A 27,192-nucleotide genomic window follows, 5' to 3' on the forward strand; every position below is an offset into this window, starting at 1 on the left:
GTCGGTTTTACTCCGGTCCTCGAAATTGCATGACGCGCGTAAAGAAGTTTCACTTCAAAAAATTCCTGCAAAGTTATGGATGTAATTACGATCTTTTTCAAGCGCGTATGTAATGATTATTTTTATCAACGTCGCATACACCTTGCTAATGTTTTCAGTATTATTAGGGCTTTTTTATACTAATTTTCATATATTTATTGGCAGGTAGAGTAGAAATTAATATTGTTTAGCGTTTGCCAACGACCATACCATGTTGAACACACCGGTTCTCGTCCGATCACCGAAGTTAAGCAACATTGGGCGCGGTCAGTACTTGGATGGGTGACCGCTTGGGAACACCGCGTGCCGTTGGCCCATTTTTTATGGTAATTTCATGTTTTTTTTTATTTTTTTATCTTTACTATCATTAATAATATCATAAAATTCTTTAACTTTTCAAGTATGCTACAGGCCTAAAATATTACTTAGTGGATTGATATTATGGTCAACCATTGAAAAAAAAAATTCCTTCAAAATTATGGATGTAATTACGATCTTTTTCAAGCGCGTATGTAATGATTATTTTTATCAACGTCGCACACACCTTGCTAATGTTTTCAGTATTATTAGGGCTTTTTTATACTAATTTTCATATATTTATTGGCAGGTAGAATAGAAATTAATATTGTTTAGCGTTTGCCAACGACCATACCATGTTGAACACATCGGTTCTCGTCCGATCACCAAAGTTAAGCAACATTGGGCGCGGTCAGTACTTGGATGGGTGACCGCTTGGGAACACCGCGTGCCGTTGGCCCATTTTTTATGGTAATTTTATGTTTTTTTTATTTTTTTATCGTTAACATCATAAACAATCTTATATCATTCTTTAACTTTTCAAGTATGCTACAGGCCTAAAATATTACTTAGTGGATTGATATTATGGTCAACCATTGAAAAAAAAAGGCGTTAAAAACAAAAAACATTAAAAGATTCTGCCGATAGATGTCACCCCCGTAATCAATATAATTAAATAGATTAAAAAATATATATTTATATTCTGCCGATAGATGTCACCCCCATAAACTATATAATTTAAAATTAAAAAATATTCTGCCGATAGATGTCACCCCAGTACAAAATATAATTTAAATGACGAAAAAAATAATATGAAAAATAAATAATGTTTAAAATTACAATGGATTAAAAATTTAAAAATTTCAAAGAACAATGACTACAAACAATGAGTTATAAAATTAACATTCAACCAAAAAAAAAAATTAATATGCGATGGCCGAGAATCGAACTCGGATCAACTGCTTGGAATGCAACTACGCTGACCATTACACCACCAACGCCAGTTGTCGAGATTACCTAAAAAACATTTATATCTTACTTCAAAACTTTCACTAGATCAAATGAACTTTAATCGGTCCCGCATTTTCGTTTCGGTCATGAGTTGGTTTTACTCCGGTTCTCGAAATTGCATGACGCGGCTAAAGAAGTTTCACTTCAAAAAAAATTAATTCAATAAATAGAATTTTAAAATGTTCATAAGAACAATAAAGTAAACTTGCAGAAAAAATCCATCAAAAACACAAACCCAAGAAGTTGAAAATATCACGAAGTTAAAAGTTAGCGCAGAAATACCAAAGATGGCGGTAGCAATATTATAATTAATGGAAAAGCCAAAAAATAATTTCGCAAAATTATTACCAAAACGAATAAATTAAACAAAAGCGCGGTATAAAACCACAAAAGAGACCTAAAATAAACCATGAGATCCTCTTAAACGAAGTTGTAAATAATGACGTGAAAAAGAATTAAAATTTATTAATTAATAAAAATTCCAGAGTCCAATAACATTCAAAAGGCGTGAATTGAGATCTAATAAATCCTCAATGTGAGATAGATAACAAAACTCACCAATTAAACAGTAAAGCAAAATGAAAAATTTAAAATTTAAAAATCAAGAATTTAAGAAAAAAATAAATGTAAAAAAAAATTTTAAAATTCCAAAATGTTTTATGAAAATAATTATAAATTAATTATTTCATTATTAATTATCATATTATAAATTATCATATCAAAATGAATGTAAGTGTATAATTTATTAATATTCACTACAAAATAAAAATCGGAAATTTATTGAAAAATTTTACTACTGCGTAGTTAAAATAGATTATTATTATAAAGTTGCCGTTCAGTCGCGATCGGAATGCAATGATCCCTCATTACAAGCTGGATTACAAACCCGTGACAATACAATGAAGTTCAACAATATTAATGTTCAACACTAAAAATTCTAAACACTAAATTTTGATGAGAAAAAATTTCTACCGCGGATAATTATTATTTAAACATCAGCAAACATCATGTAATTAATACAATAACTTTTGAAGTATTATTATCGGGATTGTAAAATGTAACATTAAAATTTCAAAGAAATTATTATGAAGTTAAGTATTTTGTGACAAAAATTATTATGAAGTTAAGTATTTTGTGACAAAAATTAATATGCAAATTTCGAGCAAATGTGCCAAATAAATCCTCCGAAGAGTTGGACAACAAACGACGAAATGTAACAATTAAATTTTATGTAAAATTATTGCGAAGTTATATTATGTAACAAAATTAACGTACAGAATTTCGAGCAAATATACCAAATAAATCCTCCGAAAAGTTGGACACAAAAGGCGAAAAATGTAACATATAAATTTATTATTTGAATTTAGCAAAATATTTAAAATATACGCGATCAAATCCTTGCAAAAAGTAATAAAACTGAATAAAATTACGACGCATTTCGCGTGCAAAATGATGAGTCACGAATGCAATTATAATAGCGGTGAATATAATATTTCACTTACCTAGCGCCGAAAGCAATAGCCGCAGCGCTTGCAACAAGCAATAAATGTTATTGTCTGCCGTGTTATGTGCGGCAGCAAAAAATATAGAGCGGCCCTCGCATAAAATTTTACCCATTTTAGCATCTGAGTATTGTAAACTGCGTCTCGTCTAAACGCATTGTCAGTAGATGTACCTGAATACCTATAAACTCAAAAATAAGCATAGTGCAGCGATTAGTCACGTCCGTGGACGGAGTACCCATCTGAATTAAATTATATCAAGGTGAACAATACGAAATACAATCACAAAATAAAATATAAAATAAATAACGAAATTCGCTATGAATCCCGGAGTACCAACAGGCATAGAATTTAATATATAAAATTAATTATGTACGAAAATTTTAAAAAAAAAATTTAAAAGGTTAAAAGCAATTTTAAATTTTTTTTAAAAATTGAATACAATTTTTAAAAAGAAACACAGCCAGGTGAATCATCACATACACCAATACTATAAGTCAGATGTGGGAATCTGGATCAACATTACCACAAAATTAAAAATATACGAGATACCCACCAATCCCGCAGAGTATTCACGGCCAAAAGTATCTTAAAATAATTATAGTAATTATCTTAAATTAAATATTAAGAAAGCAAATATTAAGATAGAAATACGGACGAGAACGCCGCAAAACAGAGAAAGAACCCCATGAGCCGACATAGAAATATCCTTTATCAAGCTAGTTAAAAATGTCACACACCAAAAAATAATTAAAGCCAACTCTCAATGCCAACAAGATCGAAATAAATAAATTAAATGCCAATCGGGTTTAAACACGTTGGTGCGCCATTGTAACCAGATTATAAGGTGAAGGGCACGTTGCGCGCCGATTCTCTCAGGTTGAGTGGTAACATAAGTGTAGAGAATAAAAGAAAGGAGGAAATGATTCCAAAATACAACATTTATTTCTACATCTTTTTAATAACAAAAGAACTCTTTAATTAATAGCAAATATCTCAGGCTTGTGCATCAGCCGAAGTTTGAATGCACGATTGGAAATTAAAGTTACATTGAGAGTGACAAAAAGATGGTGACATTTAAAATTTAACTAACCTGATGAATGGCAATAAGGGGCGCCAAGCAGTGCCATCGGCAAAGCTAATATTTATGTGTAGTACGATGGATGACCAAAGGCAAATTACTAAACTGCATCGTCATCATTGCTCGTAAATTATGTCGTGTCGGCTCATGGGGTGGCTCGTGTCTTTCTGTTCCACAACGCTCTGGAACCGCTGCCTGTTGAATACTGACGGCCATAAATATACCACTCTCTAGATCGATATCTTCCGGCTTTTTGTATCCAACAGAATTATACAGTACTTAACCACAGATATACAAGCAGTACCTACCGTGCGGAGCAGAGCAGTAGACAAGGTAGAGGAAACTCAAGGCCATTTAAAAAAAGATGCGACCATAGACAACATAATTGCTCTCAGCCTACTCTATTCACTCACTAGCCCAAAAAAACTATTGTAAAAATAAAAATGTCCTTGAAGCAGAAAAATGTCGAAATGTTTTCCAAGGGCAAGGTTCATCTGACTAAGAAAATAAACTTTTACAGTGCATTTCCTTAAGATGAAACTTGTTAATCTGAGAAGAAGACACCCAAAATGACAAGAAATTTGCAAAAACACTGAAGAAAATTTCCAAAACATGATTGTCCGACAGTACGACGAAAAATTCCGACATTTTTCAGCCTCATGAACTCATGGTTACATATGTTTAAAAATCTTTAATTTCACCAAAACAATAAGATAATACAGGATAACACTAATCAATAACATGAATAAGTTTATCGATATAATAAATAACATTTATACGTTGTGGAGGAAGACATATGTCAAGTATCAAGCATTGTTCAAAAAACCGAACGAATAACCTAAAACTGTTAATTCACTTTAAACTTGAACTTACGTAGGTAGGTTGAATATAATATGTTTATAACTCGCTAACACTATACTGGCTTATATTGTATTTTTATCACGAACAACTTTAACACGCAATATTTTCGACGGAAATGATAGTATTTCGGCAGCAAATGACAACCCGCGTGTATAAATAAACCACTGTCATTTTGTTTGAATGATTTGAAAACTGTCAAACGGCATAATTCTGTCATCTCTTTCTGTTACACGAGTCATTATGGTAGAGAGCGAGAGATCAAACCAATCCTTCTGTTCTCACCAATGAGATCTGAGCTTTTAGCCATATTATTCGTTTTCTATAAGAATTTTGAGGTGGGCGTGGCGGTTTCAAATGAGTTTCATGGCCAAAGCTTAGTTAAATGCCCCTGCTGACGGCTCGAGGTGGCCGTGCTGACCGCAAGCCCGTCCGTGTCATGTTGTGGCGAAGTTGCCCTCCTTTAAAACAGAGATGGGCACTGCTTATTGCTGTGACTCTGTAGCGGGCAGGAAATAACTGCAACAACCTGGGACATAATTATACTTACCGAATGCTGGATAACCGATAAATACTCTGCTTTACAAATTGACAATTACATCCCTCACTCAACGTTAATGAATAAGGGAAAAAGTGATGGTGTAGTTGTATACATTAATGAAGATATAGAAGTTAATGTTAAAGAGATCAGTATAAATAATGCAAACTGCCTAAAATTATCAATTGGGAACGATACAGCCATACTAGCAATTTATCGATCGCCCTCAACTAAAAACATAGAACCTTTCCTTCATTCTCTATCTCAAGAACTAAATCAACTCAAAAACATTAAAAACGTTTTCGTTATTGGTGATATCAACATTGATATTCTTCAAAATGGACATCCAAAAAAAATTGACTATATGCAGACGCTTGCTTACCATGGATTCAAAAGCCTCATAAATGAACCAACTCGAGTATCAAATGAATGCAAAACTTGCATCGATCATATCTTCAGTAAGACCAATAAACAAACTCAAGCCATTATATATACATCCACCATTACAGACCATTACTCAACAATTCTCTCCATTAACAAAAATAAAACAGGAAAAATCCAAAATCATAAAATTAGACTGCAAATATCGGAAACCAATTGGAAGGAAGTAAAAAAAAATTACAAAATACTGAATGGACAAACCTTTATGAAACAGTTGATACAAATTCTGCTTGGAGCTATTTTAACGAATTTATACAACATACAATACTATCGAATACCACATTAATAGAAAAAAAGATATCCCATAAAAATAAGCACATCAAACCTTGGATTACACAAAAAATCATCAACTGTATAAGGAAAACAGATGAAATATATTTAAAAGATAAAAAAGACCCTTACGATATATTTAAATTAAGATTCTATAAAAGATACAGAAATATAAGTAAAAATGTTATTCGCAACGCCAAAGAAAACTACTATAAAAGGAAAATAGAAGAATGTACCAATGACTCCAGAAAAATATGGAAGATTATAAAAGAAATCACTAACTCTGAACCCTCCTACAACAAGAAAATGATTGGAGAATTAAACATTGATATGATTCCAACTTCCTTTGCAGAGCATCCTGACAAAACTTTGGAATATATTAATACTTTTTTCACTAACATAGGCTCAAAATTGGCAAATAAAATCACAAAACCAATTACTAATTAAAAGGAAATATAAAATAATGAAGTCTCAATCCAAGATAGCACACTCAATTTAAACCAAATAACTAGCAACAAACTAAGAAAAGTGATTGCTTCACTAGATAACAACACTTCTTCAGGAAATGATCCTATCTCAATCAAAACTATAAAAAATCTCCAAGAGGAGTTGATCCTCCCCCTGACATACCTTATAAACCTCTCTATATCGAAGGGGATATTTCCTTCTTGTCTAAAAAATGCCACAGTTTTACCAATTTATAAAAATGGAAGCAAAAATGACATAAATAATTATCGCCCTATAAGTATCCTAAGAACTTTCTCAAAAATCCTGGAAAAATTTTGAAAAGCCAAATCGTCCACTTTCTGGAAATTAATAAAAAAATTTCCCCGACACAATATGGATTTCGGGAAAGTTTGAGTACCGTGGACGCAATTGAACATTTTACAAGAATAGCCATAAAAAATTAGACGATGTAAAAAAATGTCTGGCTGTTTTTATAGACCTAAAAAAAGCCTTTGACACAATAGATCATAAAATTCTTCTCACAAAACTTTGAAAAATTGGCATATTTGGCACTCCACTAAATTTACTGATGACGTACTTGACAGGACGAACACAACAAGTACAAATAGGCCAACAAAAAAGCAATCCTCTTCCAATAAACTACGGCGTCCCTCAAGGAAGTTCCTTGGGACCAATTTTATTTCTCATCCATATTAATGAAATTACCAAACTTCCCATCAATGGAAATATAATTAGTTTTGCCGATGATACTGTTATGTTATTCCACGAAAAGTACTGGATGGATACTTATAAAGAGGCTGAACATGGACTAACTGCACTTCAAAATTGGCTTCGGATGAACTCTCTTACGCTCAATATAATTAAAACTAATTATCTAACCTTTTCAATAAACTCAAGAGGTCAACCGGGTAAAGAATACACTCTAAAATTGCACGAGTGTCAAAACAATAAGTCACATTGCTCTTGCCCTATTGTAACAAAGGCAAAAAGTATTAAGTATCTAGGAGTGGAAATAGACGAAAACCTTAGATGGGACATACACATAAATGAACTCACTAAAAAGCTTACGAGACTTGTATATTTCTTCAAAAACCTAAGAAACATACTACCTAGGAAAGACATCAAAAAAGTATTTTATGCTTTGGTTCATTCCCGTCTTGAGTACGGAATTCTAGTGTGGGGATCTGCTACAGCAAATAATATTAAACACAATTATTGCTCAAAAGAGCATTATAAAAACCATACTAAAATTACCCATTAGAACCCCCTCAAAAGATATTTTCAAGTGTTTTGACATTCTAAATTTAAAACAAATATATACCAAGAATATTTTAATACATCATTTTAAAAACAGAAAAGCTCCCAATGAAACTCGGATACATGATACAAGAGCCTCAAAAAGGGATACACGAGATGTTTCAAAATTCAAGACAAGTTTTGGCCAAAGAAACCACATATATCTGGCAACCAAACTTTACAACATCCTTCCTCCAAGTTTGAAAAAGATAGAAAAGATACATAAGCTTAAGGAAAAAATCAATACATGGGTGAAAGAAATTAATGCAGACATACTAGAAAATGTACTAAAAACATCATAGAAACTAAATAACAGAAAATCAAAAAAATCTACCAGTCCGCCTCAGCACAGGACTACCTAGTGAGGAGGACTAAGAAGAAACTATATGAATGAAATATTATAGATTTTTATATAATGTAAATCTCATCAAACCTTTCCCTTACTGTGCTAAAAAAATACACGCGTTACGGTGCTGTGTAGTCAATACACATCTCAAAATAAGCGATTTAATATCGGAAAAATATGAATATTCATAGCTAATCGATTATCTTTATTATATTTTATATCAAAAGTGATAATAATTGTAATTTAATTGCTGAAAACATGAAAAAACCATCGGCAGATGCTAAAGAAACGTGCGAGGGGTCCACATCTAATGACGGTTTGCGGCCAACTGACTAGCGGCGCGCTTGGCACCAACACAGCTGTGCGGTCGTAGGTATCGAAGTTCTAAAGTCTAAATCATTAACTACAACTGTAGAAGTGTGGATGTATCATGTTCCCGCATAGCGAATTAAAGCGGGACATCAATAGCGTGTCATTTCCTCGCACACTCTTCGCGTATTTAGTATCGCACGGTTGATTGCATTGGTGTATTTGTTCAAGATTTTTAATTGAATTTGAAAACTATGTAATATATTATTTTTTGATTCAGTGCATAAATGTATAGCGGAGGAATACCTCAAATCTGAACCCAAAATTTATTATATTTATAGAGTTATTAAAGTTATTAGAAGCAATGTGTAGTAAATACACACCACAGATGAGGAAAGGTTAAATAGACACTAATAAAAAAAAATGGGTGTGTCAAGCCTACGCAAGACAGAAGTGAAACTTCTAGTATTCTTCTCTCTCTCTCTTTTCATTTCATTCTCTCTTTTTTTCTGTCTATTGACATATTTATAAGTAGCATGTGATAAAAAAAATTAAAAGTTATAAAAAAAGAAAAAAAAAATTAGTTAAAGCGGGGATCGAACCTCGGTTCTTCACGACCACAGTCGTGCGCTCTGCCTGTAGACAGCGAAGATGAGTTAGGAGAGTGAGTTAAACTAGGTATATAATATTAGCTAGGCTCCTATAGCGAAATGATCCCGTTTTTTCGTCACGGTCATGAGTCGGTTTTACTCCGGTCCTCGAAATTGCATGACGCGCGTAAAGAAGTTTCACTTCAAAAAATTCCTGCAAAGTTATGGATGTAATTACGATCTTTTGCAAGCGCGTATGTAATGATTATTTTTATCAACGTCGCATACACCTTGCTAATGTTTTCAGTATTATTAGGGCTTTTTTATACTAATTTTCATATATTTATTGGCAGGTAGAGTAGAAATTAATATTGTTTAGCGTTTGCCAACGACCATACCATGTTGAACACACCGGTTTTCGTCCGATCACCGAAGTTAAGCAACATTGGGCGCGGTCAGTACTTGGATGGGTGACCGCTTGGGAACACCGCGTGCCGTTGGCCCATTTTTTATGGTAATTTCATGTTTTTTTTTATTTTTTTATCGTTACTATCATTAATAATATCATAAAATTCTTTAACTTTTCAAGTATGCTACAGGCCTAAAATATTACTTAGTGGATTGATATTATGGTCAACCATTGAAAAAAAAAATTCCTGCAAAGTTATGGATGTAATTACGATCTTTTTCAAGCGCGTATGTAATGATTATTTTTATCAACGTCGCACACACCTTGCTAATGTTTTCAGTATTATTAGGGCTTTTTTATACTAATTTTCATATATTTATTGGCAGGTAGAATAGAAATTAATATTGTTTAGCGTTTGCCAACGACCATACCATGTTGAACACACCGGTTCTCGTCCGATCACCGAAGTTAAGCAACATTGGGCGCGGTCAGTACTTGGATGGGTGACCGCTTGGGAACACCGCGTGCCGTTGGCCCATTTTTTATGGTAATTTCATGTTTTTTTTTATTTTTTTATCGTTACTATCATTAATAATATCATAAAATTCTTTAACTTTTCAAGTATGCTACAGGCCTAAAATATTACTTAGTGGATTGATATTATGGTCAACCATTGAAAAAAAAAATTCCTGCAAAGTTATGGATGTAATTACGATCTTTTTCAAGCGCGTATGTAATGATTATTTTTATCAACGTCGCACACACCTTGCTAATGTTTTCAGTATTATTAGGGCTTTTTTATACTAATTTTCATATATTTATTGGCAGGTAGAATAGAAATTAATATTGTTTAGCGTTTGCCAACGACCATACCATGTTGAACACACCGGTTCTCGTCCGATCACCGAAGTTAAGCAACATTGGGCGCGGTCAGTACTTGGATGGGTGACCGCTTGGGAACACCGCGTGCCGTTGGCCCATTTTTTATGGTAATTTTATGTTTTTTTTTATTTTTTTATCGTTAACATCATAAAAAATTTTATATCATTCTTTAACTTTTCAAGTATGCTACAGGCCTAAAATATTACTTAGTGGATTGATATTATGGTCAACCATTGAAAAAAAAAAAGGCGTTAAAAACAAAAAAATAATGTGCGATGGCCGAGAATCGAACTCGGATCAACTGCTTGGAAAGCAACTACGCTGACCATTACACCACCAACGCCAGTTGTCGAGATGAGCTAAGAAGCATTTATATTTTACTTCAAAACTTTGACTAGATCAAATGAACTTTAATCGGTCCCGCATTTTCGTTTCGGTCATGAGTTGGTTTTACTCCGGTACTCGAAATTGCATGACGCGGGTAAAGAAGTTTCACTTCAAAAATTAAAAAAACTAATATGAACTATCGTAACTATACTTAATAACTATCACAAGTATGGAATTATACATTTAACTGCGCGAGTGACTGATGAAACAACGGGCGGTAAAGAAAGTTATACATAGTACATAGACAAAGCACTCTTTTTAGGGTGAATTACCTAATACAATTAAAAAAAGTTACACATAGACAATAGAGTCGTGGACAATTTTTTAAAATTATTAAATTAAATTTAATTAAATTAAATTCATTTATTTCATCAAAAAAAATTACAGAATAAATTATTGATAAGTAAAACACCTATATGTAAGTTTTCAACGATGACATTGTTGAAAAACTAATGTTACAATAAAGGCCCGTTTATAATAGGAATAAGCGGTAAGAATAGGCCGGTGCCGTAATCCGTTATCCGTAATATTTTAGATCGTCGTTTATAATTGAAATAGGAATAGAATAGAATACGTCCATAGAAGTGACTATGCCGCTGTCACTTGTCTACGTCAACTGTCAACCATCTGTCAACCGAGAGTATATTCTTCTTCCATCTTATAAAAGTAATATTGTTTTATATAAATAAATATTGAAACGATGGATTCATCAGATATTGTTGCATGTGGAATGTTTTTGTCAATTCTGGGGCAAAATTTTGGGAAAAATAAGGAAAAAACGACGTTGGAGTGTGCGTCCCATTCATCATAAAAGGAAGAAAACAGGACATTTCCATAATTTGAGCTTTCCCTTACTGTGCTAAAAAAATCCTCGCGTTCCGGTGCTGTGTAGTCAATACACATCTTAAAAAAAGCGATTTAATATCGGAAAAATAAGAATATTCATAGCCAATCGCTTATGTTTATTATATTATATGTCAAAAGTGATAATAATTGTAATTTAATAGCTGAAAACATTAAAAAACCATCGGCAGATGCTAAAAAAACGTGCGAGGAGTCCTTATCTAATGACGGTCCGCGACCAAATGGCGGCGGATGGGCGCTGGATTACACGCACACAGCTTGTTGTGCGTGTTTACGCTGCCAGTCTTGCAGGGGTTTCAAACTTAATTTTTTTTTTAAATGAAATAAACAAATGTGTAAAAAGAAACATTATATTGAGAAACCAAATTTAACATTGAAAATTCCACATGTATTATATTTAAATATAACAGCAAAATTATGTAAGAACAAAACAATACAGCGAAATTAAAAATAATTAAAAATAAACCAAATATATTAAATTGTTAATCTAAATTGCATCGCAATTGCGGCAGGAAATATATTTTTTTCTTTTCTGTGGCTTGTGCAATGTGCATACAGATTTTTGACAAATATGACAAACTATGGTGCTTCTTTTTTTTGTGTTGTATGGGACGGTGCTCGGGACACTAGTACATTTCTTGAATCACTCGTAATATCATTCGTAACAGCAGTTGCGGGTGGTGTTTCTTGATAATATGACAAAACTGTCTCGAAAGCATCTTGTTGTTGTTTGTGAAATTTGACCGTGCTGTTTTTTTCTTTTCATTACATTGGGCTTAGCCAACTCTAAACCTAGCTGTCTTATGAATAATTTCCTTTAACTTCTATTATTTTTTTTACACTCCGGATACTTTTGAATCCATAATAAATATGTGTTCAGTGCAGCAATGTCTAACATTTCCATGAACAAACGAAACGGCCATCTTCTTGTCGACCTTACACACGAATACTCGGAGGTCATTTTGTCCCCTGTGTCAACGGCACCCTTGGTTTTATTGTAATGTAAAATTATATCCGGTTTTTTTGTATCGGTTTGGCTTATTTCATTGCCAAGGAATTGAGTTGACAGCAGCAAAACTGCTTTATTTTGCTGAGGCACATATGACACAAGTGTTTTATTTGATGTACAACCAAACTGGCTACTATACAATGGCCTTTCTTTTGATGGCAAAAACTCTTTAGGGATTTCCCTCTTATTTTTGCGAAGAGTGCCAGTTTTGGTCAGATTTTTAGATAGAAAATTGTCCGCCAGTGGTACTGACGTAAAAAATTATCTGTGGTTATGCCTCTATTGGTGCCATTTTGAGGTTCCACCAATTCCATAACGACACGATTGCCTTGATTTATTTCTCTTTTATTATTTATCATACCGCTGTATATTTGCATGTTACATATATATGCGGTTTTAGCATCTGCAGCGATCTATATTTTGATGCCATACCTGGCTGGCTTTGACTTCATATATACCCGAAATGGACATTTACCTCTAAACGCCGCCAAACGCTCATCCACGGTTATATCAAGCGATGGAGAGTAATTTGATTAACACGCATCTACCAATTTACTGAAAATCGACTTAATTGGCTCTAGCTTGTCTGAAGAAGCTTCAAATCTCTCTCGTCTTGTATCTCTATTATCAAAACGGATCTGACTATAAATATTTATGAACCTGTCTCGAGACAGTTCACAACTCATTCAAACTTAGTTTTCGGGTGCGATTTCTGCCAGAAGCAAGCATTATACCGATGAAAGCATATAATTCATCTTCGGATAATTGCTCAATCATATTCCCGGGTAAACGCATCAATTGACGATTCGTTTCTTGGCATATTTCTGTCACCAAATTAGCGCTTATATTATTTATATAAAGCAAACATTTCTCTTATTTTGTTAGCTAATAAACTACCATTTTTCAGGCCGGAGGTTTCATTGACAATATTGCATTGCCGACGTCTCGATGATGATGGTGGTAATACACTCCATTCGAATCCATGTTTTGAAACCAGTATTTCTCCCTCGTCTTCATTTTCACTAGTCGATTCCGAGTCCGATTCTTCTAAATGTTCAACCAAATCTTCAGTATCTGATATGTCATTGTTCATTTCAAACTCAATATCACTATCATAATCAAGTTCTTGCGCTATCTCTTCTTCTGTTAAATTTCTGTCAGTCATTATTCTTCCTGAAAATGGAAGGGTTTTTGTAAATAATGTAAAACGCAGTATTGCTTAGCTGAATATTATAACGAATAAGAAAAACAATGTAACATTTGAAATAAATATTCAAAAATAAATCTTAGATCAATGATTAAATGACGAAAGCGCACGGATAAATAGTTACGTAATACACACTTTTCAATACTATAATATAAGGTAATAGTATAACACAGTATTCGGAAATAAATGAAAAAGTACTTACCAAAAATTATTAATTTAATTATCGAACGGAAATAATGATTCACTTTAGTACCCCTGCACAAGTTGGTCACGAGTGGTAGCTACACAATGCGGCCGTAGGTATCGATGGTCTAAATAGAACTGGGGACAAGTGGATTTCTCATGTGCCCGTATAGCGAAGTAAAGCGGGACATCAATAGCGTGTCATTTCCTCGCACACTCTTCGCGTAGCAATGGCACACGGTTGATTGTATTGGTGTATTTGTTCCCGATTTCTTACAAAAATCTCTGATTTTTAATTGAATTTGAAAACTATGTTAAATATTATTTTTTAATTCAGTGCATAAATGTATAACGGAGGAATACCTAAAATCTGAACCCAGAATTTATTATATTTATAGAGTTAAAGATATTAGAAGCAATGTGTAGTAAATACACAACACAGATGAGGAAAGGTTAACTAAATGTTTAATCGTCAAGCGATATATTAGCAAAAGTGTCACATGGAAATAGGTCCAAAATGCATCCATATTTGTAAGGTAACTGGTTAAATTGACTGGTTAAATTGCAAATGATAAGAAGTCAAGTAATGCGAGTGAACATTGGTCTCTGTTAGTTGATATTTGTAGAATATTCCATTCAATATTGGTCTTGTTATAATCGTAAATTGATCGTTAAATCAGATAGTATGACTGTAGTATGATGTTGGTATAACTGGTAAATAATAACTTTTTTATGATTTTCTAACCAAAGCAACTATTACGAAATATTTACACCCCGATACCAACATTTCAGATTAACGATACTGTAACAAATTAATTGCGTAAAAGTAATTTTTTTAAAATAAAAGGGTCGTAAGGTCAAGTTGGGTGGGGGAGAGTCACCGGTTCTACGAATTCATGGAGGACCGACAGTCAAGACCGAGACGGGAGTGGTTGTGGAACACCAAGTACGCGTTTCCCGCCTGACGGTATGATGCTGGGCGGTGGATGAAGAATTTGAATTTGAGTTCGAGATATGTTTCTCGGTTCGACAATATAAGGCTGGGCATGAGCCGAAGAAGAGCGGTGACCTGACACGGCCAATGGCCAAAGTGCATATAACAAAGGCGCTGGCGCTGGTGCTGGTGGTAGACTTTGCTGGAGTCTCGGCCGGGAGGCTCTGAGCTGCTGAACTGAACTTCGGCTTTTTTAGGTCACGCAGAGAATTCAGTGACGACAAGGTAAACAATATCATGCGCTTAATTAACAATGACGACCTAAACAATGGAGAAGCAACCCCGAACCAAATGACAACTAGCTTAGATTTAGAAATAAGTAGATCTAAGAATATTTAAGAATATGTATTAAAACTTGGCCAAACCAAATTATAACCCAAATGCCTAAATATCTAACATCTTTTTATGATTAAATTCATCCCCCTCGTCCCTACCGATGTGATCCAAATTGGTGAGAAGGCAGAGTGGAAAAATTACACGACCGAAGAGGTAAAGTATAAAACGACAATTTATTTAAAAATTAATATTATTCTGAGCTCGTTACCGGAGACATAAACGGATTTGTTACAATTCTCCCTGCAGCTATCTGTTTCTCCCTAGTTCTTGGGACTTCTGCCGAGAATAGGTATTATCACGGTGACCGGATAAATCATCAAAATGATAATTAATCACACATTTTCATTTCATTTTCATTTTCAAGTTATATGTCATGAAAAGTGATAAAACAAAAAAAAATATTAACTGGGTAAAGTAGGTTAGGTTAGGTTAATTTTTTTATTGTTTTCTAATGAATTTATATCACTTATTAAAGGTGTGTTGAATTGTCGATGTGTTGATTTATCATGGAACCATTATCACAGCGTTTCCATAGAGTGAGATCTATGCTATCACCACAACTCAAGTATCATTTTCCGCTTACTGTAGTGGTATTAGGAGATTTTCAAATATTGTTGGCTTATTCGTAACCCAATAATGTTTGTCTTATATTAAAAATTAAATAAAATATTTGATGAACTGATCTGAATAACCAGGTCTTCCCAACCTTCATTTTGTTTGTTCCTTTTTCCCGACAACAAACCCCAATGAGACAAACATTTATTGAACATTTTCATAAAACACTAAAACTTATTCATAATTTTCTTTAATACTGTTTAAGCTTAAAATATAACTCTTATAAAATACTGCCATACATTGCTTCAAAATAAAAATACTACACGATGCAATGGATTTCAACACATCTACAATAATATAATAACAAATATACAACTTCAATCAAATTATCTGCACCCAAAATCATTGCAACAAAAACATATCGGAACCATTAACAAGCGTATCAAATGGCGTCTTGACTGTATTATTCAAATGTCTGTTTGTTTTTTAATCCCCAAGCCTAGACCCAGAATAGCTGCATGTATCGCATTAAAAAGCTTATCCGCAGAATGCTTCAAGCGATGCTTTGCAAGGAAGCCAAAATCTCAAGTAGAATAGTTACAGTCATCTCATTTCTTTAGTTTTTCCTTTCCATGAATTCTTCTATGTCTACTGAGGGAGCTACGGTCTTTACAAGCGCATGTAAATTGGTCGCAACAGTGTGGTTTTTCTCCTCTATCTATTCTCGTATGCTCACCCAAACACTCAGCTTTTGTAAAGCTCTTACCGCATACTAAACACGCGTGAGATTTGAGACCTAGAATCGTCTTTTTATGCGCGGATAGATAGCTAGTATTTTCACAGGTATGAGCGCATTGGTCGCACGAAAACGGCCGTTACCCGTTGTGCGTTCTTTTGTGTCATTGTAGAAGTCTATTTCTAGCGAATGTTTGACCTCACTCCGTACATAAGTCTGGTTTAACTCCAGAATTACAGCGTTTACCTACGCCTTAAGTTTCCAAGACTGAAGAGCATGTGTAATCGCAGAGATTACAAGCGAAAAGGTTTTGAGGCATTGACCGCTATAGTGTTGGTAAGATTGGCGAAGCGCTCGGAACTGCTCGGGATCGCCGAGCATTCTCCGATCGGTTTTGCATAGGCAGCGAGCGCGGCTCGAGTCCGCGCTCGCCAGACGAGAAATTACCCTACTAGAGATCTGACGTTATCATTCTCTATTGTACAAGCCCGGTTGTAGTAATCACTATCGTAATAAATACTGTAACGAACCAAGAGACTTATCAATATTATAATATCCTAATAGAATACCACAGCACCACCATTAATAGAACATCACAACCGCAGAAGTATGTGTGTCGCTGGCGTCTCCTTCTGCATCATCGTCGTCGTCTTTGTCTTTATGGTCATCTGCATTACCAAGAAGAGTCTCTTGTTTGATGACGACAGGGTTTATGCAGCCAATTAGAATGTCTTCCACGGCACTAGTGAAGAAAAGGGTTTAATTAAGTATATAACGCGTTATACGACATCAGCTTATCCTTCCGGACGGGTAAGTTTTCGTCATTTCGGTTTGAGGGTAACCTGAAATAAATAACAGAAAATACATTCATTAATTCATTCGTTAGTATACAGTACAGGAGTACTAATCAGACTAATTCATCCCCAATATAAAGGTAGGTTTTAAGGACGTGAAGAGGGTTAGTAGATAAAAAGAGGAAAGATGTATATTAATATATTTAGACCCTGTTCACTTAACATGGTCAATGCAACCCAATTTCAAAATATGCCTAGATGTTAAATTATGAACTTTTTTATGGCGGCGATACTGAGAGCATCTTTCAATCTGGTTCATGTTTTCAGAATTCAGACGAAATATGCAGATAATTATAGCGAATCGGTCGAGGGCTGGGCCGGCCTATGCGGAAGCAATTGGAGCAGTCTGCTCCGGGCGCCCAATTGCCTGACACATGGCTCTTGAAATTATTATTAAAAGATAAATCATCCGAATATTATTGATTACAGTGTTCACCTACCTAGGGCCTGGGCGTCTACTGGTTTTGACAAGGGGCACCAAAATTTTACTCGCGCTATGTTTGGCTCGACTCGTTTGAGTTATTTCATAAAATTACTCATTGAAAATAATATATAGTTGCAACACGTTCCAGAGCGGAAGATCGGCTTGGTGTAATATCACCATTCTGAATTAAAAGGTTGTTTTGCGTATCAATTTGTCTCAAATTTAGCCCTGAAAGATCAACATCTAAAGCAGGGCCGGGAAACCTGTTCGTCGTTGGGGACAATTTAAATATGTGTACTATCACCCGCAGGTCGCACTTAAATGTCGGTATGGGGGGGGGGGGGGGCGGAATCCTCAATATTATGGCATGAAATGATTCTACTTCTAGAAGTTTTATAATTGCACCAGAAAGCGAATAGGTATGGTTTTCCTTGAGTTGCATATAATCGTTACACGCGGAGTAAGCAAATGGTTAACCTCGAAATTTCACAGGATATCTAGTTTCTCAGAAATAGTGTAGACACCATAAATTATAATAACGTGAGTTCAATACATCTAAATTCTTATTGAATTAATACTATTATTTCGATACAACTAATACACCCTTAGAATACTGGACACCTACGCCAGTGACACACCGGCTTCCTCTTGGGGGGTACCTTGCTGAAGGATTTGCAATTTAAACATAACTGACTGATTGGGCAAGCATTAAGGAACCAAGAAAAATAACCGAAATTTCATCACTACGCTTAAATCCAATTTGACACATCGTCGGCTTAGAGTGTAAACCTGCTAAATCCATTTTGACCGTTTTTACGTTAATTATAGGTACCATTCAAAAGAGAAAAAAAATACACAAGCTCGGAAAAACAGCTAGTGTCAGTTTTGGCTTTAAATTGACAAAAACGCGTGATAAGTAAAACTGCCAAATCCATGGCGTCAAAAGTCTGCTGCTAACTCCATCTTAACCGCCATTCTGTATAGAGTTTTCGATGACAGCACGCGTGCTCTTACAAATAATTACATAATTCGATGTTACTTGTGCACAAGGGCGGATCCAGCTTTGGCGCCAGGGGGGGGTCACGTAGTCGTGGTCAAGTTTTTTTTTTTTTTTTTTTAAAGAAAGACAAACATTCCCAGGTTACGAATAACCCAACAATAACTCCTACCACCACCACAGAAAGCCGAAAATGCTTGCTTGTGTTGTGATGGAGGACTTAGGTCCGGTCAGTTACAGTTACAAGAAGTTATAATTTAATTTTGATAATAATATATACAAGTAAAAAGTAGGTATTGTTGGATATGGTAACACTAGGTATATCATTAAGATTGTCTTTTGCTCCGCAAGCCCGGGCGGCGTAGGCTCGTGTAATGTCAATTGTCAACCAATACAGTACAGATTACAATTATTAATCGTGTTCTTATTTCACCACAATATAACATGGTGTCAGGTGTGTCTTCAACATAGTATTGTGTGTAGTAATCTTGCAACTTTTTGAATTTCCTTTTCCTCGTTGTAGTTATTCGCCATCATATATAAAAGAAATGATTGCTTAAAACGTTTCCACTCGCTAACCATATCCGTAGCATTCTGCATTTGCAGAATTTGACTCGACATTATTATTGTAACACTTTGCTTGTCACGACAAAATAGACAAATAATAACAGCTTGTTGACCGTTATTTCTTTGCTTCCTGGTAAAGAATTTGAATCGTTCCACTGTAATATTCACTGTAGGTATGAAGTGTCTATCCAGTCTATCGAAGAGTAGAATAATGCCTTCCAGCGTGCTCTTCTCAATAGTGAGGCCGAATGAATTAAAAATTTGAACTCCTTTAGGACCAATCGTGTGCAGCAAATGTTATTAATAAATGTAAGTACTGTACTTCCATATTTAAGAGGAATATAAACGCTGGAAATATTTCGATTCTTGTGCTTTATAAATTTTAAAACCGATCGCCTTGCACCGTCATATTTTGGCCTGATTTGCACGAGGCAAGTAATTTGAAATAAATATTGTTGCCATGACGCGGTGCTTGCAATACGTAAGAAGCGCCCAGCAAGATCTCCGTTCGCCGATGCTTCCATACGCTTGTTAATACCTTGTTACCTGGTGGATGAATACCGTCCATTCTATTTTGCCAGCAGCGGCCGAGCCGGCAGCGTAGTCAATATTATCGACAATTCTCAAACTATGGGGAACGCTAATAAAAGTAAATATTTATAAAATTTGAATTGATTTCATTTATTTACAATCCAAACAAAAATATTCTGAAAGTGAATTATTAATAGGTACATATAAATATTAATAAAAAGAAACTTGATTAAGTTAAATATAATATGTATATATATTAACAAAATGTAACGAATACGTTCTTTTACAAAACTAGGTATATGTACTTTTATCAAATTTACATACACTTTATCAAATTTCCACATCTAAAATTTTTGTAAAATTTATTTATAAATAAATTTTTTGGAAACAAATCAACAAACCAATCTCAATATTAGAAATGATGATGGAACAACTCACAGCTAGGTTTGAATATATTCTACAATAGATGCATCAATTTATGGATACATACACTTAAAAAAAAAGGTTAAAATAAATAACTTGCATCTAGCTATTCTGAATTTATCCTAAAAGAGCATAATTAAAACTAATAAATAGATATCGCGGGTTCGAACCCCGGCAAACAAATCTCAGTATTAGACATTTTCAAGGAACAGCTCACAGCTACATATATTTAAAACATAATCGGAGACGGAACATTTTCATGTAAATCATTCAAAATCCATCATTAAAAATAATATTATGCATTTCTAAAAAAAATTACTAACGTTTTCGTAATCTTAGTAAAAAAATCTATCCACACTTTTAGCCTTCATTTTAATTGATTCTGAAGAATTTGTTAGAAATATTAAAAATGTGTCCACTTCCGAAGTTATTAATTCATCATCTAGAAAAATAAAATCTGGTACTTACCGCTAAGTCCGCTAACTTTATAGTTATACACGGGTTATAAAGTTTTAAAATCGTTGAACGTAAAATATATTAATTGTAAGGTATTGTTTTATTAATCTAAAATATAAATAACTTGCATCCCTCGTGCGGCATAATTTTATTTTTTTTTAAATTCAATTATAATTTCGCCGAAATAAATTAAAATGTTAGCCTTGGGCAAAACCTCGATGAACGAGGTTGTGTCTCGCCTTAAGAATTGCTTACAATAATACAATACAAGATGCAATAAGATATTCATTCAAACTTCTCACTATCAATAGACAGTTTGTTGTCAGGTCTGGTGTGTTTCTGGATGTCGAAAAAATAAAATCTCATCCACTAAAATAAAATAAATAAATAAATATAAATCTCAACCACTCCCGTCTGGAACAGCGAGACTGTGGCATCCCCAATCTGAGTACAAGGGTGAAGGTATTGGGGAGGGGAAGAAGATGGGGAAGATAAATGTAGAAAAGTGCCTGGCTATTTATATCTGATCACCAAACACGGCAAAAGCTTAGAAATAACGTTTCCATTCGGAATGGTGGTCTCACACCAGGGCGATACTGGGAGTATATTTCACTCTGGGGCGTGATGCAAACACACTTTATATTATGTTTAATGTATTAATTGTGAAATAACACAAACAAATAAAAAATTATTTGCGCACGCCGGGTTTGACCGTCAGATTACGGGCTTCGGATTGCGAGTCGAGAGTCTTACCTCTCAACCACAGATGCTGTAATTAATTAATTAATTCACTATGAACGTGAAAACTTCACTAGAAAAGTAAGAAATATTTTGTGTTGTTTATTTATTTGTTAATTTATTTATTACACCTAATAGACGTTTACATTCTAGTTTAATAGTTGAGTATCGCAGTTATTATAAATTCTTCAAAATTAAAACAATAGAGAAAACAAAATACAATGAAAAAAAATGTTACAACAAAAGCGTATAATAAAATAAGATACATTGGTAAAAATGATAAGAAGTCTCACATAAGTAGATATTCAAAATAAACAAACGATTGCAAAAATTATAGATGTCTATTTGTCTCGATATATAAAAGAATTAAAATAAACAATATTTATATTGATTATTTTTAAGGTGAAATATATCCCCCATATCAGAATGTCATGTTATCCTAAGGGGTTTTATAATATAAGGGGCATAACAACGGCCTAAATGTACTTTTTGAAACTATCAAAACAAATCCAAGAGTCTTAAGGGCCTTATATACGGAAGACGCAAAAATTAAATCGACCTTCAAAACGCCATGTAACAAACAAATAATATACACTCGGACGCAAGAATAAATTATACAGTATGGACGTGAAACCTTTATTAGAATAGTCAGCAATATACGGAAGACGTAACAATTACATTAGAGTGAACGGACGTGAAACCTATATTAAAAGGAACCTTCAATATACAAAAAATATACACCCGGACGTGAGTATGTACGTGACGCTAGAAATGTATGAAAGTGTAATAAACATCAAAACCTGCATTATTATGAATATTAAAAAAATATGATACTAGCGATTATCGTGAGTAAAACATAGTGCAATATTCACAAAAACAATCTAAAAAAAATAACTAGAAGTGCTGGACGCCCAAAGACGGATTTACGCACGGACGCAATAAATGTTGTGGGACCTATATATATATAGGTCCCACATATCAATCTCAGTCTGACTAAAGGCATATTCCCAACAAATTATAAAAAATCTATAATATCCCCTATCTTTAAAACCGGCGACCCGCAAAATGTTTCAAATTATCGACCGATATCACTAATATCGAATATAGCAAAAATATTTGAAAAGATTGTGAAAAAAAGGGTTGTTGATTTTCTAGAAAACAATAAAATATTACATTCCAATCAATTCGGATTCTTAAAAACAAAAAGCACACAAGATGCAATAGCAAATGTAACATCATTTATATACTCTGCACTTGATGAAGGAAATAAATGCGCAGGAATATTCATAGACCTAAGAAAAGCATTCGATAGTATCTCACACGCAAAGCTTATCAAAAAACTGAAATTAAATAACATCAATGATAAAGCCGTCCAATGGATAGAAAGTTATTTGAACAATCGTGCACAATTTGTTAAAATAAATGACCAAACTAGCGACCAAGAAACATCAAATTTTGGTATCCCACAGGGCACCGTGCTTGGACCAATATTGTTCATTTTGTATGTAAACGACATATTTATTCAACCATTGCATGGCCAAATTATCTCTTACGCTGATGATACAGTCCTTATAATAAAAGAAAAAACTTGGGAAAAAATTAATCTAAAAGCTACAGAAGACATAAATAATCTAAAAATATGGTTTGACAATAACCTCTTGTCGTTAAATAGTGATAAAACATATGTCATTCCTTTCGAAATTAACACTAACATTGTACCTCCAAATCTTCAAATATTCTTACATAATCATTCTCTCGCACAACACGATACTAATCACTGCCAACAAAAATGTTCACTTCTGAAAATAGCGGATAAAATTACATATCTTGGAATAATCATAGATAAAAACCTAAAATGGAAAGATCACATCGACCATACAATAAAAAGAGTTAGGAAGTTAATTCATATATTCTTACGAATACGAAACTTCTTATCAACGAAAAACCTATACTCAATATACTACGCATTAGTACAGTCTATTCTTCAGTATGCCATTATCAGTTGGGGAGCAGCTTACAAAACTAATCTGACCCCCATAGAAATTGTTAAAAAACTACAAAGTTCCAACATTTAAAAACTTATTTATAAAAAATTCAATTATACAAATTATAAAAGAAAAAGATAAATACGCATTCATAACTGAAAATCGTACTAGACTTAAACATGTATTTGTGTGCCCCAAATTAAACACTTCTTTTGCACAACACCATTATACTCACCAAGGAAAATTCTTTTTCAATAACCTACCAATAGAAATCAGAAGCATTAGGAACAAAATTCAATTGTTGAACTCCATCAAAAAGTATTTTAGAGAATGTCACACTAAAAATCTTACTTGTTTTTCTTCTTACTGAATACATATATGTTTACATATTTTAGTTAACGGGTCTGATTGCCATGTGTCTATATTACCTACACATTCATATATATTGAAATACATGATTATAGTAAATAGTAATTGTAATTATATGAAATGTATTAACTGCATTGTATTAACTGTACACGTGACTTTATTTGTACATAATATGTGAAATGTTAACTCTTCTTCCATCCACAAGCTAAGGCTTTTAATGGAAGACCAGTAAAATTATAATATATTATGTTGTTTATTGCATTAAAAAAATTAAAAAAAAAAAATATATATATATATATTTTTTTTTTAATATAAGTTTTTTTGGAATATATTTATATTATATCTTTTTTATGTGTGTTAACCCGAGCAAAGGTGCTCAAGAGCAATTAATTTTACGTTCTTGAAGCATCGGTCCATGAAGCAGAACTTTTAGGTCATTCCTATTTCTTAAATTAACCTTAAAGTCTCCTATCCAAATTAACGCTTCTACATTGTTAATAAATGCTATCTTCAATCGTTCAAAAAAACCTTTTGTTGTTTTTCGATGTTCAACATTCTTATTATTTTATAGGTGGCATTAACGTGGAGACTGTTACCATCAAGGCAGAACTAGGACCCCGAGCAGAAGATGAAGGGGATTTTCCTTACATGGAAATCGACATAGACTTGCAAGATGTTAAAAAGGATTGCTTACAACACTTTGAAAGAATTACCCAGACACCAGGTAAAGCCGATGTAAAACCGCAGACTCACAGTGGAGAAAAAATCTTTTCGTGTTACGAGTGCAACTATTCATGTTCTCGAAAGACAGAATTGACTAGCCACGTGAAGACTCACAGTGGAAAAAAACCTTACTCATGTTCCGAGTGTAATTATTCATTTTCTCATAAAAGCAAACTGACGAGCCACATGCTGTCTCACAGTGGAGAAAAACTGTTTAAATGCTCTGAATGCAATTATTCGTGCACTTTAAAGGGAAATTTGGCGGTACACATTCGAACTCACAATGGAGAAAAACCTTTTAAATGCTCTGAGTGCAATTATTTGTCCACTATAAAGGGAAATTTGGCGGTACACATGCGAACTCATAGTGGAGAAAAACCTTTTTCATGTTCTCTGTGCAGCTATTCATGTTCTCAAAAAAGCAGACTGACAAGACACTTGCTGACTCACAGTGGAGAGAAACCTTATAAATGCTCCGATTGCAACTATTCGTGTACTGTAAAGCAAAGTTTGACGGTACACATGCGAACTCACACTGGAGAAAAACCTTTTTCATGTTCTGTGTGCAGCTATTCATGTTCTCGAAAGTACGATCTGATGAGACATATGCTGATTCACAATGCGGAAAAACCTTATTCATGTCCCGAGTGCAAGTATTCATGTAAACGTAAGCACTGTCTGATGAATCACATGCTGACTCACTACACTTAATATCAGTAAAACTATATATTTGACGTTTTCTGCACATCCAAAGGAGATCGAAGAACGTAATCAAGTTCGATCGAGAAACGCAATCAAGTTTTACCATGCCTCTCTCCCACCATAACATGGAATTGGTTTAAATCAAAAGACTTCAATGGAATTCACACATTTAACCCTTTCGTCCCGGAAAGAAAAAAATCACATTGGATCCGAAGCGGGGTCACTCAGTCCCCCAATTTGTTTTGCTTATTAAAAGGTGTTAATGACATAATTCGATGAAATTTGTTTTGGTTATAATTAGAGGGAAGTATATATTACATATTTCAGTAGTCATTATCAAAATCGTTTCATAAATAAAGTCATAATTAATGTTCTAATGAATTTAGACCATAACGCATATGTTTTCAAAGAAAACAGAGAAGGCGGGTACGTAGCAAGCATCGCGCCTCGTTTCCGAATCTCGACTGCCGATTGGCGATTAAGCGTCGACGTGGGTGGCTAGTTTCTTGCATAGGGTGGTCTGTAAATGATGGATATATTTTTTAAGTTTTAAAAACCTAGCACTACTAAACTAGGTGTGGATGTTATTTCGAATATTATGTGAATATTTAGATGTAAGTGAAGATTATAATTCCTAATTTATTATTTTATATAGTATATTTACATTTAGGGTTAAATCGTAGTGTTTGCCTTACCAAAAATAATGGGTTCGTTTGTATGTCGAGGGGTTCGAGATAAAACGAATTTTTGGAAAATAGTGAAAAATAAGGTATTTTTAAAACTTAAACGTGAAGTAAATTATTTTTCTATTGTAACCTCAGATATTCCTGTTGATTTTTCTATGTGAAAACACCACAACAGTCCCAACTGCTCCTAATCATCTGGAACCAGTGAGACTATGGCATTCCCAAATGGGGTATGTTGGAGTAATAAAACTTCTAACTTTTAGGTGTACTAAAGTGAAAATATTTCAATTATTAGTAGACCCAAAAGTCACGAGCCGCTACTGTTATGTTGTAAGGCTAAAAGTAGTGGGGAGGGTAAGGAGATGGGGAAGAGGAAGGTGGGGAAATACCTGGCTATTCAGATCTGGTCACCAAACAAGGTCAAAGTCATTTCAAGCAACATTCGAAATGAATTCTGGTCAGTAAATTGTGAAATATCACAAAGTAATCTATTAAATTTTACCTACGCACACCGGGATTTGAACCCGCGACCTCCGGTTTACTAGTCTAGAGCCTTACCCCTCGACAACGGATGCTGTAATATTTATGAAAGAAAAAATATATAATATCAAGTTGCAGGGCGGTAGATGCTTTCAGTATTGGCCTAGTAAAAGACCACCATGTAGAATCCAAACGTTGCTTGAAATGACTTAAGTCTATATGGTTATTAGATTTGCATATGCATGTACTTCAACCTTTGTCTTTCCCATATCCTCCCCCTCCCTATCCCAACTAACTTCAGCCTCACAAAATACCCCAATTGGGGATGCCATAATTCCACTGGCTAGGACGGCTCTTGTGCGGTTTTCACACAAATGAATTAAAACGATAGAATTTTCTGATCTTATTTAAAACATTGGTAAATATGCCGTAATAAACTGCAATAAATACATGCCGACTGATTACATAAATTCTAATATTTTAAGTACAGAATAAATATTTTACAACCCTGAAATAGATATTAATTTATAAACACCATTTCATAAGTGTAAATGTACTGCTTACCAGTCTGAAGATGCCCATAGCAGGGCGAAACTAGTCCGCTTTTACAGAGAATTATTTACCACGAAAATTTAGAGAATTAGCAACT

At 34.0% G+C, this 27,192-nt stretch overlaps 5 non-coding genes across 5 annotated transcripts; all 5 read left to right on the forward strand.

Annotated features, from left to right (window-relative positions):
• The first annotated feature begins 235 nt into the window (after window positions 1–235).
• LOC149416258 (5S ribosomal RNA) lies at window positions 236–354 on the forward strand. The gene has a single exon (XR_016303721.1). It is a non-coding gene; the product is annotated as a 5S ribosomal RNA (ribosomal RNA).
• A 323-nt stretch (window positions 355–677) lies between these two features.
• LOC149416259 (5S ribosomal RNA) lies at window positions 678–796 on the forward strand. Its single transcript, XR_016303747.1, has one exon. It is a non-coding gene; the product is annotated as a 5S ribosomal RNA (ribosomal RNA).
• An 8,634-nt stretch (window positions 797–9,430) lies between these two features.
• On the forward strand, window positions 9,431–9,549 carry LOC149416260 (5S ribosomal RNA). Its single transcript, XR_016303736.1, has one exon. It is a non-coding gene; the product is annotated as a 5S ribosomal RNA (ribosomal RNA).
• A 323-nt stretch (window positions 9,550–9,872) lies between these two features.
• Window positions 9,873–9,991, forward strand: LOC149416261 (5S ribosomal RNA). The gene has a single exon (XR_016303722.1). It is a non-coding gene; the product is annotated as a 5S ribosomal RNA (ribosomal RNA).
• A 323-nt stretch (window positions 9,992–10,314) lies between these two features.
• On the forward strand, window positions 10,315–10,433 carry LOC149416262 (5S ribosomal RNA). Its single transcript, XR_016303723.1, has one exon. It is a non-coding gene; the product is annotated as a 5S ribosomal RNA (ribosomal RNA).
• Window positions 10,434–27,192: the final 16,759 nt, after the last annotated feature.

This window comes from Hesperophylax consimilis, chromosome 17, assembly GCF_061612785.1.
Source record: "Hesperophylax consimilis isolate HC1 chromosome 17, BYU_Hcon_1.0, whole genome shotgun sequence".
Classification (NCBI taxonomy): Eukaryota; Metazoa; Arthropoda; class Insecta; order Trichoptera; family Limnephilidae; genus Hesperophylax; species Hesperophylax consimilis.